The sequence below is a fragment of the Echinops telfairi genome, unplaced genomic scaffold (genome assembly GCF_000313985.2).
Source record: "Echinops telfairi isolate 266 unplaced genomic scaffold, ASM31398v2 ScPeMD7_7400;HRSCAF=8409, whole genome shotgun sequence".
NCBI lineage: Eukaryota > Metazoa > Chordata > Mammalia > Afrosoricida > Tenrecidae > Echinops > Echinops telfairi.
In genome coordinates this window covers 16969292-16979669 of record NW_022111300.1, presented here as the reverse complement: position 1 = coordinate 16979669, position 10378 = coordinate 16969292, and the positions used below count along the sequence as shown (strand labels likewise).

The 10378-nt window shown below is 37.7% G+C and overlaps 1 pseudogene; it reads left to right on the top strand.

Annotated features, from left to right (window-relative positions):
• Positions 1-6411: 6411 nt before the first annotated feature.
• Positions 6412-6528, top strand: LOC115871663 (annotated as a pseudogene).
• The last annotated feature ends 3850 nt before the right edge of the window (positions 6529-10378 follow it).

Sequence of the window (10378 nt, the reverse complement as noted above, 5' to 3'; positions counted from 1 at the left end):
GTGATGAAAAAATATGAAGAATTCTACTATTGACTTCAGTAGGAAATTTATCAAACAAGATGCATTGAGCGTGCTTGGTGCTTGGAACACAAGAGGTGGAAACAGAGGAAGGAACAGTTGTTGGAAATTATGGACATTGTGTCAAAATTAAGCTGGATATCGCATGAGAGAACCAATGACATGTTCATCACAAATACCTTTTATTCAACAATGCAAAATGTGACTTTACACATGGACTTCCCCAGATGAATACACAGAAATCAGATTGACTGCATCTGTGAGGAGACATGATGGAAAAGTCAATATCAACAGCTGAAACCATACTCGGTGGAACATACCATCAACTGGTCATAGGTAAGTTCAGGGTAAACCTGAAGAAAATGAAAACAAGTCAACAGGAACCAAAATAGTAGCTTGAGTCTGTCTCACATGGATTTCTAGAACATCTCAAGAACAGATGTCACACACTGTGACACTAGGACCTGATGAGCTGTGGGAGGAGATCTGAGACCATCACAGGGAAGAAATTAAAAGGCCATTAAAAAGATAGAAAAGAAAAGATCAAAGTGGATGTGAGGAGGGATCAAAACTTGATCTTAATCATAGAGTAGCAAAAGCAAATAGAAGGAAGGATGAAGTCAAAGAGCTGAATACAAATCTTCAATGGGCAGCATTAGAGGACATAGCCAAATATAATAACAAAATGTGCAAGGATTGAAAATTAGAAAATGAAAAGAAAGAACATGCTCAGCATATCTGAAACTGAAAGAACGCAAGAAAAAATTTAAGCTTTGAATTAAAATTTTGAAAGATTCTGTAGGCAACATATTGAATGGTGCAGGAAGGAAGATGGAAAGAATACAGAGTCACTGCACCAAAATGAACTAGTTGACAGTCCACGATTTGAGGAGGTAGCATATGAGCAAGAACCAATGGCACTGAAGCTGCACTGACTGCATTAGCCAAAAACAAGGTTCCAGGAATTGATGAAATACCCATTGAAGTGTTTCAGAAAGCATAAGAAACACTGGAAGCACTCACATGTCTATGCCAGGAAATTTGGAAGACAGCTACCTGGCTGTAAGAGACCCACATTTATGTTCATTACAAAGAAAAGGGACCCAACAGGATGCTCAAAGTATAGAACAATATCATTGATATCACACACAAACAAGATCTTATTTAAGATCATTCACTAATCGTTATAGCAGCACATTGACAGGGAACTGCCAGAAGTTCAGGCCAGATTCAGAATAGGACATGGAATAAGGGATATCATTGCTGAAGTCAGATGGTTCTTGGCTCAAAGCAGAGCATACCAGAAAGATGTTCACATATATTTCATTGATTGTACAGACATTCAACTGTGTGGACTATTATAAACTGTAGATAAATTTGAGAGTAATGGGTATTCCAAAACATTTCATTGTACTCATCCAGTACTTGTACATGGATCAAGAGGCAATTGTGTGAACAAAACAAGGGGATACTGCAGAGTTTTAAATCAAGAAAGGTGTGTGTCTGGGTTGTATCCTCCTACTACCTTTGTTCAATCTATATACTGAGCAAATCACCAGAGAAGCTTGATTATACAAGAGTGTGGCATCAGGATTGAAGGAAGGCTTCTTAACAGCCTGCAATATGAAGTTGGCACAACCTTATTTGCTGGAAGAGAGGAGGAACTGAAGCCCTTGCTGGTGAAGTTCAAGGATGGCTGCCTGAAGTAGGACTCAGTGCAAGGAAGACGAAAATCTTCACAACGGGTCTGATCGGTTACACCATGATAAATGGAGAAAGGTTGAAGTTGTCAAGGATTCTGATTTTCTTGGATCCACAATCACTCCTCTTGGAAGCAGTAGTCAGGATGTCAAAAGATGTAGTGTGTTAGGCAAATTTGCTACAAAAGACCTCTTTAGAGTATTGAAAAGCATGGATGGAATGAGAAGCTATTTTTTTTAAAAAGAAATGAAGGTTTATTTGTTGCTATTGGGTTGTCATTGACCCTAAAACGATTTGATGGACAGACCTAGGAAATGCAATGGGCAGCAACTTACATTTTAGAACATGATGTCTCTCATGTGGAAAATAGAGTGAGGATAAAGGCATAAAAAAGAGAACTGGAAAGTTATAAAATTTAGAAATCTACTACCAATGAGGATGAAGAGAAATTAGTGCATTTCAAAAACAGAAGCGTACTACTTTTAGCAGTTGCTTATGGTTTACTGTTTATACACAATGAAATTTGTTGCACGGGAATCATTTGGGGGCAAAACCCAAATGAGCTCACAGTTGAACACCTTTAGATTAAATGCTTTAAAAGTGTTTTTTCATGGAGTCTCACAATTTGGACACAATTGCTCGCAGATTTTAAACATTTTTTTCTTTTAGACATCTGATCATAGTAATATATTTTCTGATTATATATTTAATTAAGAAAACAAAGTGAGTTTTCAGACTTCTTTTTGAGGACTAAAATTTCTTTTTGAAAGTTTAGAATGCAAATTATTAAAATTAATCCTCCCTTAATTATTTGTGCTTAATATCTTTTATCTATATATATGATTTATAGTTTATTAAGTAGGTCTTTAGATACAAAATAGTAAAATTAATACAGTATCCTAATACTGTAGTTCATAGCTACATGTGAATTATAAAAAGGCATGGAACTTATATAGTTAAATTTTTAAATAATATTTTAATGTAAATATGCATACACAAATTTTATATGTTGTCCTAATATGTGAAAAGTATCAAAATAAATCATTCAGGTGGCCTAGGCAAAGAACTGATTGGACTGGTTTGAGAAATCAGATGAAAGGAAATTTTATTTTATGTTTTCCCTAGGATTTTCCATATAATTGATTAACTTCTTATTATAAGCATATAGTTTGCAAGCTCTCTCTAATTTGTCTTATTCCCTTAAAATAGCTCAAAAATTAATTTATACATCCACTTATCCCTCAATAAAGCACAGACACAGTGAATGAAAAAATCCTTGAAGACATGCATTCTAAAACTGAAGAAAATATGTCCACACAAATACTAACAAAGTGCTGTGAGATCATTGGATCAGAGGTAAATGCCAGCTTAAGGGTCATAGAAGTTTTATGAAGTAACTCCACAAAGATGTTCAGGGTTTGGGTAGAAAAGATGAATATGAGAGATGTGGGTACTCCTTAAGGTCTTCAATAAATGTAGCTTTCTTTATTCTTCAACAAATGCAAACACATCATGTGACTGTTCAGTTAAAGCTTATGTGCCGAGTCTTCAGTGCAATGTAGCCACAGGTACAGTTCTGCTGATGTTATATGCAACCAAGTCCCACCAGCATATGCAGCTTCTAGCACATACCTAAAAATAACGGAATGTCAGTCTACTTTATGTTCAATGCTCATTGTAGCAGAAGCCAAATATGTGTCATAAATTATATGAATATAGAAATGGATTCTAAAGCAAAATTAGTATAAGAATTTAAAAATATTGAAAATTTGGATGTATGGCAACTATTGCTGGTAAATTTAGATTAGCTTAGATCCAGATTTTATTAGAAAAGTATCAATATCATATGAAAAAATAAAACTTGTGGTCCAATGAATGAAAATAACTAATTAGAAAATTGCCAAGAATATAAAACAATGAAGAAATTTTTTAAAATAAAAAAATTTGAGCTATGTCATTAGATTTTGAAGACTATTTCTTATGTCATGGGAAATATGTCACTGATGGAATATTTGACCATGGAAAATGGGTGTTTTTCTTTAATACATTATCTAACAAAGAAACTAAAATAGGTACATTTTATTTAAAATGTTATTTTAATCTCTTAAATTAGTATTTAGTCTCTGGGTTTACAAGTGTCTATCAGTAGAAAACATAAAAAGTTATTTAGTGTTCCCTATTAATTGCATATCAAAATATAAAAATCAGAATGCACAGGTTTTTGAAGCTTATGTTAATCACCATGTAATCAGACAACCTGTATTTAGTTCCTTGTCCTGCTCTATAGGATTAAAGCATTATTATTTTACCTTAAAACACTGTATGTGATGATACCTGAATGATTCATTTCTGTGCAGTCAGTCCTCTAAGAACCCCAAATGGCTAATCTATTGTATGAATTCCTCATATAAATCTAACTTACTCATAGCGAGTTATGAGTAGCCTTGGGAAGAATGGCTACTCCAGAACACCTCGTCTTCAAAGCAACATGATTGAGTCAGCAGAATGCACACATTTTGTGCACATAGAATTGATCGCACATGCATGCAAATTTTTGCTGAAGAACATCCAACATCGGTTGCATCAGTAAGGGCTCTGCCAGAGGTCCAGGCCAGATTCAGAAAACATGGAACAAGGGAAGGAATATCATTAATTATGTCAGACGGATCTTGACTGAAAGCAGGCAGAAAATAACAGAAAGATGTTGACTTGTGTTTTATTGACTATGCCAAACATTCAACTGTGGGAAGCATAACAAATTATGGATAGACACAAGTAAAACGGCACTTCCAGAATACCTAATTGTGCTCCTGCAGATCTTGAATATGGATCAAGAAGCAGTTGTGAGACCAGAACAAGGGAATGCTGTGTGATGTAAAATCAGGGTAGATGTGCTGCAGGGTTGTATGCGCTCAGGTTTGATGGTAAGCGAATAAAGAGAGAAGCCATAGCATATGAAGAAGAATATGGGATTAGGATCAGAAAATTTGAAGTATTGTGAAAGAAATATCATGAAGGTGGAATCTGACCTCATTCAATGTCACAAAGTTTGAGGGGGTGAGATAATCAATATTATTAGCTTCAGTTCCCCAAAACTACTTATGAAGCAAAGATCAGAAATGCTTCCACTCTCCAAGAGTTTTACCAATCTGACACCATTTTTTTTCTCCCACAATATCTTTTTTTTTTTAAACATTTTATTAGGGGCTCATACAACTGTTATCGCAATCCATACACACATCAATTGTGTAAAGCGCATTTGTACATCATTCTCAAAACATTTTCTCTCCACTTAAACCCCCAACATTAGGTCCTCATTTTTCCCCTCCCTCCCCGCTCCCCACTCCCTCATGAGCCCTTGATAGATTATAAATTGGTATTTTGTCATATCTTGCCCTGTCCGACGTCTCCCTTCACCCACTTTTCGGTTGTCTGTCCCCCAGGGAGGAGGTCACATATAGTTCCTTGTAATCGGTTCCCTCTTTCCTACCCATTCTCCCTTTACCCTCCCTGTTTCGCCACTCACACCACTGGTCCTGTAGGGCTCATCTGCCCTGGATTCCCTGTATTTTCAGTTCCGATCTGTACCAGTGTACATCCTCTGGTCTAGCCAGACTTCCAAGGTTGAATTCGAGTCATGGTAGTGGGAGCGGGGAGGAAACATTTAGGAACTAGAGGAAAGTTGTATTTCTCATCGTTGTCACATCACACCCTGACTGGCTCATCTCCTCCCCGAGACCCCTCTGCTAGGGGCTCCCACAATATCTTGTATGCCTCCGCTGGTTTCAATAATTCATGGAAATGCTAACAAACACTAGTAATACTCATAATTTTGGGATTTATTGGAGAATTAAGAGGTTACAATTGAGGATCAGAAATGACCCAGGCTACAATTCTTTGTTCAGGATAGCCTCTTATTATTCATATCTACAGACAAATCTCTATCCAGTTATTGGCCTCCAGACCTTGGCATTGGCCTGCTTGAGTAAACATTGCAAAATTCATTTAACTGTTGATTAAGTGCCCAGAGGCACCCAACTTCTCAGTATCCTTGACTTGAAGATGGTCAGCGATAGGTCCATGGGTCAGCAAACAGGTTCACTAAGGGCCAGGAGGCAGCCCACTCTATCAGCGAGCTTCCTACCTGGAGGCACTTGGCTTTCTAGCAGTGTGGATCAAGAAGCCTGACACTGGCCTGTGCTGCACTCTTATTTATGCCGGCTCTGCTGCTGCAGCCATTTCTCTGCAAGTACTGCTCATTGTCTCCCGTTGGCTCTGGGGATCTAGCTTATGATTGAGGAGATTCAGTAAAGTGTTTTCTGACCAAAGGACAAGCTCCACTCCCAGTTTACTTTCTTAGAGAGATCTCTAGGATGATTCATTTTAAACCAACAGCAAGTAAAAACGGACCAATCCCTATGTTAAAATGCCATACATATATTTCATAGTTCCAACCCCCCAAGGTGTCATGTCCCTTATTTACATGATTAGAAACCCCAATCTCCTTTGTGGGACACAAACATCAAGCTATCTACTGTTCTAGTCAGGAAATAAAACAAAACCCTTCACAACTATATCCATAACTAATATCATGATAAGCAGAGAAAATATTGAAGTTATCAAGGATTTCATCTTGCTTGGATCCACAATCAATGCTCAAGCAAGCAGCAGTCAAGGGATAAATAACACATTGTGTTCTTGCTTCAGCAGCACATACACTAAAATAAAAATTACGGAACAATACAGAGAAGATTAGCATGGCCCCTGCACAAGGATGACACACAAATTCATGAAACATTCCATAACAAAATAAAGGGAGATAAATGACACACTGTATTGGGTAAGTCCCTTGCGCAATCTTCTTTAGAGGATTTAACAACTAGGATGTTACTTTGAGAACCAAGGTGTGCCTGTTCCAAACCATGGAATTTTTTATTGCAATGACAATTGGATATAAATTGTCCATATACATGTGAAATTTTGGCATTTAATAGGAAAACCAAAAAGCAATGGATGCATTTGAATTGTGGTGCTGGCAAAGAATATTGAAAGTACCATGAACTGCCAAAACAACAACAACAACAAAAATATATGTCTTGGAAGAAGTGCATCTTCAATGCTCCTTGAGACAAAAATTGTGAGACATGGTCTCACATATTTTAGACATGTCATCAGAAGTGTCCAGTCCCTGGGGAACAGCACTGAGATAGTTAAGGTGTATTGTGCCAACCTGGCCAATAAACACATGTGAGGTTAATTGAAGGGCGGAGAGATAAATGGCTCGGTAAGCCTTGCCTTTCTAGTTCTCAGGTCTTTTGCTTTGTGGTAGTCGGGCCAGAGCGAAGCTGCCTTATCCAGTTCCCTGCTTCAGCTGGCAAGACTCACTTCCTGCAAGACATCCCCAAGAAGAAGCCACATGGTCCAACCCCAATGCAGCCCTGGGTGCTGGAGCACTCATATGGAGACCCCTGCCAGCGCTGAGATGCTTACACATTTACTGACTCGGCTTTCCTCCTGCAGTCAGCATCATTGTGTGTGTTTTGTGAGATGGAGGAGGACTTTGTGGATTGGTGTTGGACATATGGGATAATGTTGGACTTGTGGGCTTGGACAGCACTGTGTTGGGATGTTTTCTTGATGTGCACTTAACCTTTATATAAAACTCTCTCTTATACATGAGTTTCTGTGGATTTGGATTTGTTTCTCCAAAGTACCCAGACTAACACAATCACCATGCTTGGTAAAGTGGGGGGCAATGAAAAGAGGAAAGTCGTGGATGAGATGGACGGACACACTGGCTGCGCCGACAGACTCAAATCTGAGACCAAGTGGGAGGATGGTGTGAGCAGTGTTGCATTCTGGGGTGCACAGGATTGCTGTAAGTAGGAACAGATGACAGGGCCCCCACCAACAACAAGTTCCAGTCATTTGGTGGAGCAACAGAAAAGAATAGCTCAAAGGGCTGTATCAAGGAATTACTGCACTGCAAATAGTTTTCAAAACATTAGTCAAATCAGGTCTTTCTATTCAATGTTTTCTAAAAGTGTCTTACTTTACTTGAGATAAAATGCAAAATCCTTTCAATAGCCTTCAATATTCTAAATAAACAGTGTTTCTTGAACCATTACTTCTCTGACTATTTTTTGTCCTATTGTTGCTCACATTCCACTTTAGGCACATTGGCCTAGTTCTCAAAAAGGCAAGCACATGTTTGCTTCAGGTATACAGTACTTGTTGGTAAGTATCTGTAGTGAATTGAAGAGATTCTAAGGCTGGTATTGGAAAATAGATAGGACCAGGCTTTCCCAAGTTACTTTCAGGGACAGTGAAAGATTTCCATGGGGGATGGTGCAGTCATTTGCAAAAGGGGATTCTCTGAGAGGTGGGGCCATGTGTAGGGCTATGGGGTGGTGGGGCGACTGGAAGTGTAAGAGGACAAGGGACCTCACAAAGGAGAACAGGGAGTCGAGAGTGTCTTAAGCATCCAGGTTGTGGCCACTTTATGGATCAGAGAGTTAGCAGGGCTATAAGGGTCTTCATAACTCTCGGGTCAAGTGTATCTGTGGATAACAGTAATTGAGCACAGAATTGCAGCATCCACAGAAAAGGGGTGATTGAAATAGCTACAAATCTGTTTATTTGAGCAGCACAAAGAAGGAATTTGTGAATTCTGGATTAGGTAAGAATTATTAAAATATATTTGAGCCAGGATCAGTAAACTCTATAAGATAAATAATTCCTTTACCCACATCATACAATTTTAATTAGCAATTAAAATTATGTATAATATAGTGTTTTATTAGTGATCATGTGTAGCTCTGTCTCACTGTAATGACAATTACTTAAAAAGGAATCAAATGGGCAAATCCTGCTTTTGATAAGAATTGTCATAAAGTTCATTAAGATAAATGACTTCTGAATTCTCAGGTTTCTAAATAATTTTAAGCCAAAGTTGTAGGGATTAAATTTTTAAGTTGTGTTTATCCTTTGTTTGTGAGGAAAACAGACAGTGAAAATAGCAGTAAATTCTTACACACTTACTATTGCATTTCCCCCTTCCATTCAAAGTACTTGTATTACAAAAAATCCTAATTACTAATATTTTGTAAAAAATTTTCAAAACTACAAACATACCACAAAATGCACAATTTTCATTATCCTGACAGCTGTTGTTTAATTTTAATGACTTATGATTATATTATAAATCACATTTGTAAATTAACTATTACATTTATATTTTGACACAACTGATCACATCACTGCTTCCCTTTACTAAAATCATAAGCAGTAGGACTTTTGAAAATCATTTCACTAACAAATATAAAATATTTAGCCAACAAAATGCATCCTCTAGACTGCGTGGGAGATGGAATGAGGAACGAAGCACTCTCCAGAGAAATCTACTATCTAGGGAAACTAAAGGATGACCTTCCTTTAGTGAGAAACGTGCTGAATTTTTGCCTTAACCTTTCAAATTGACATTGTTTATATTTCAAATGTTTTAATTGGAAAATTAATGTAGTTAAAAACCTATTATACTGATAAATATGACAAGAACAGAATAGACAATGAAAGTCGTATTTGTTTGTATATAGTTTAGCCCATTCAAAATAATACTGAGCACTGCCTGATACAACTAAAGGGAGAATTAGAACCTGTAAGATCACGTGGCCCTGAGTGCAGCTGGCACGAAGGCTACCCCTGGGGAGACTGAGGGTTGTGTCTAGACTTGTTTTTCAAAGTCAATTCCAGGCAGTGGTGGTATGAGTTCTTGGCCTTCCGGGGGGTGGGGGGCGAGGGATGGTACTGAGACGTCACAGTGTTTTGATAACATATCTGCTACTGTATCAATAAAAATGAGAGAATCAAGACATCCCATACTTTGTCCAATGCATTAAAATGACATTTAGGGCACTTACATTAATTTGGGACAGAATTTCATTCAATTGAACAAAAAAGTTTACCATGTCTCAGGATTAGCTCAATGATAGATATCTAATTTTGGAGCAAAGAGATAAACATTGCATAGTGAAATGGCAATGATCCATAACATAAAATGTTGACAGTTAGGGCTTCATTAAAATTAATAGCATGAAAGGCAACTGAGTCAATTGGCACTGCCAAGTTTACTTTCTGCCAGCTAGTGAGGTGAGGAAGGAGCCTTGGTAGCACAGTGGGTTAAGTCATTGGGCTCTTAACTGCAAGGTCAATAGTTCAAAACCACCAGCTGCTCTGTGGGATAAAGATGAACCTTTTTGTTCCCATTTGCATCCTTGGAAACCCAAGAGGCAGTTCTATTCTGTCCAATAGGGATGATAGGTTTCTCTGAATTGAAATCCACACAATGGAAGCAAGTTATTGTTATTTGAGCAGTCGTCTAAGATACAATTATTATTGTCTGCTCATTTGGAGTAAAAGCGAAAGGAAAACAATGTCTCAGAGAGACAACTAGTCCACAGTCCTAATAACTGACACAAGCCACAGTCTTATCCACCCTGAGACCAAACGAACTAGACAGTGATTGACTAGTACTACTGACCCTTCTGATCAGGACAACAACACAAGGACCTTGATAAAACAGGATAAAACCATGGAACAAAAATACAATTTTTAAAAAAAGTTAAGATTTATTCGATCAATTGAGACCAAACGGCTTTAG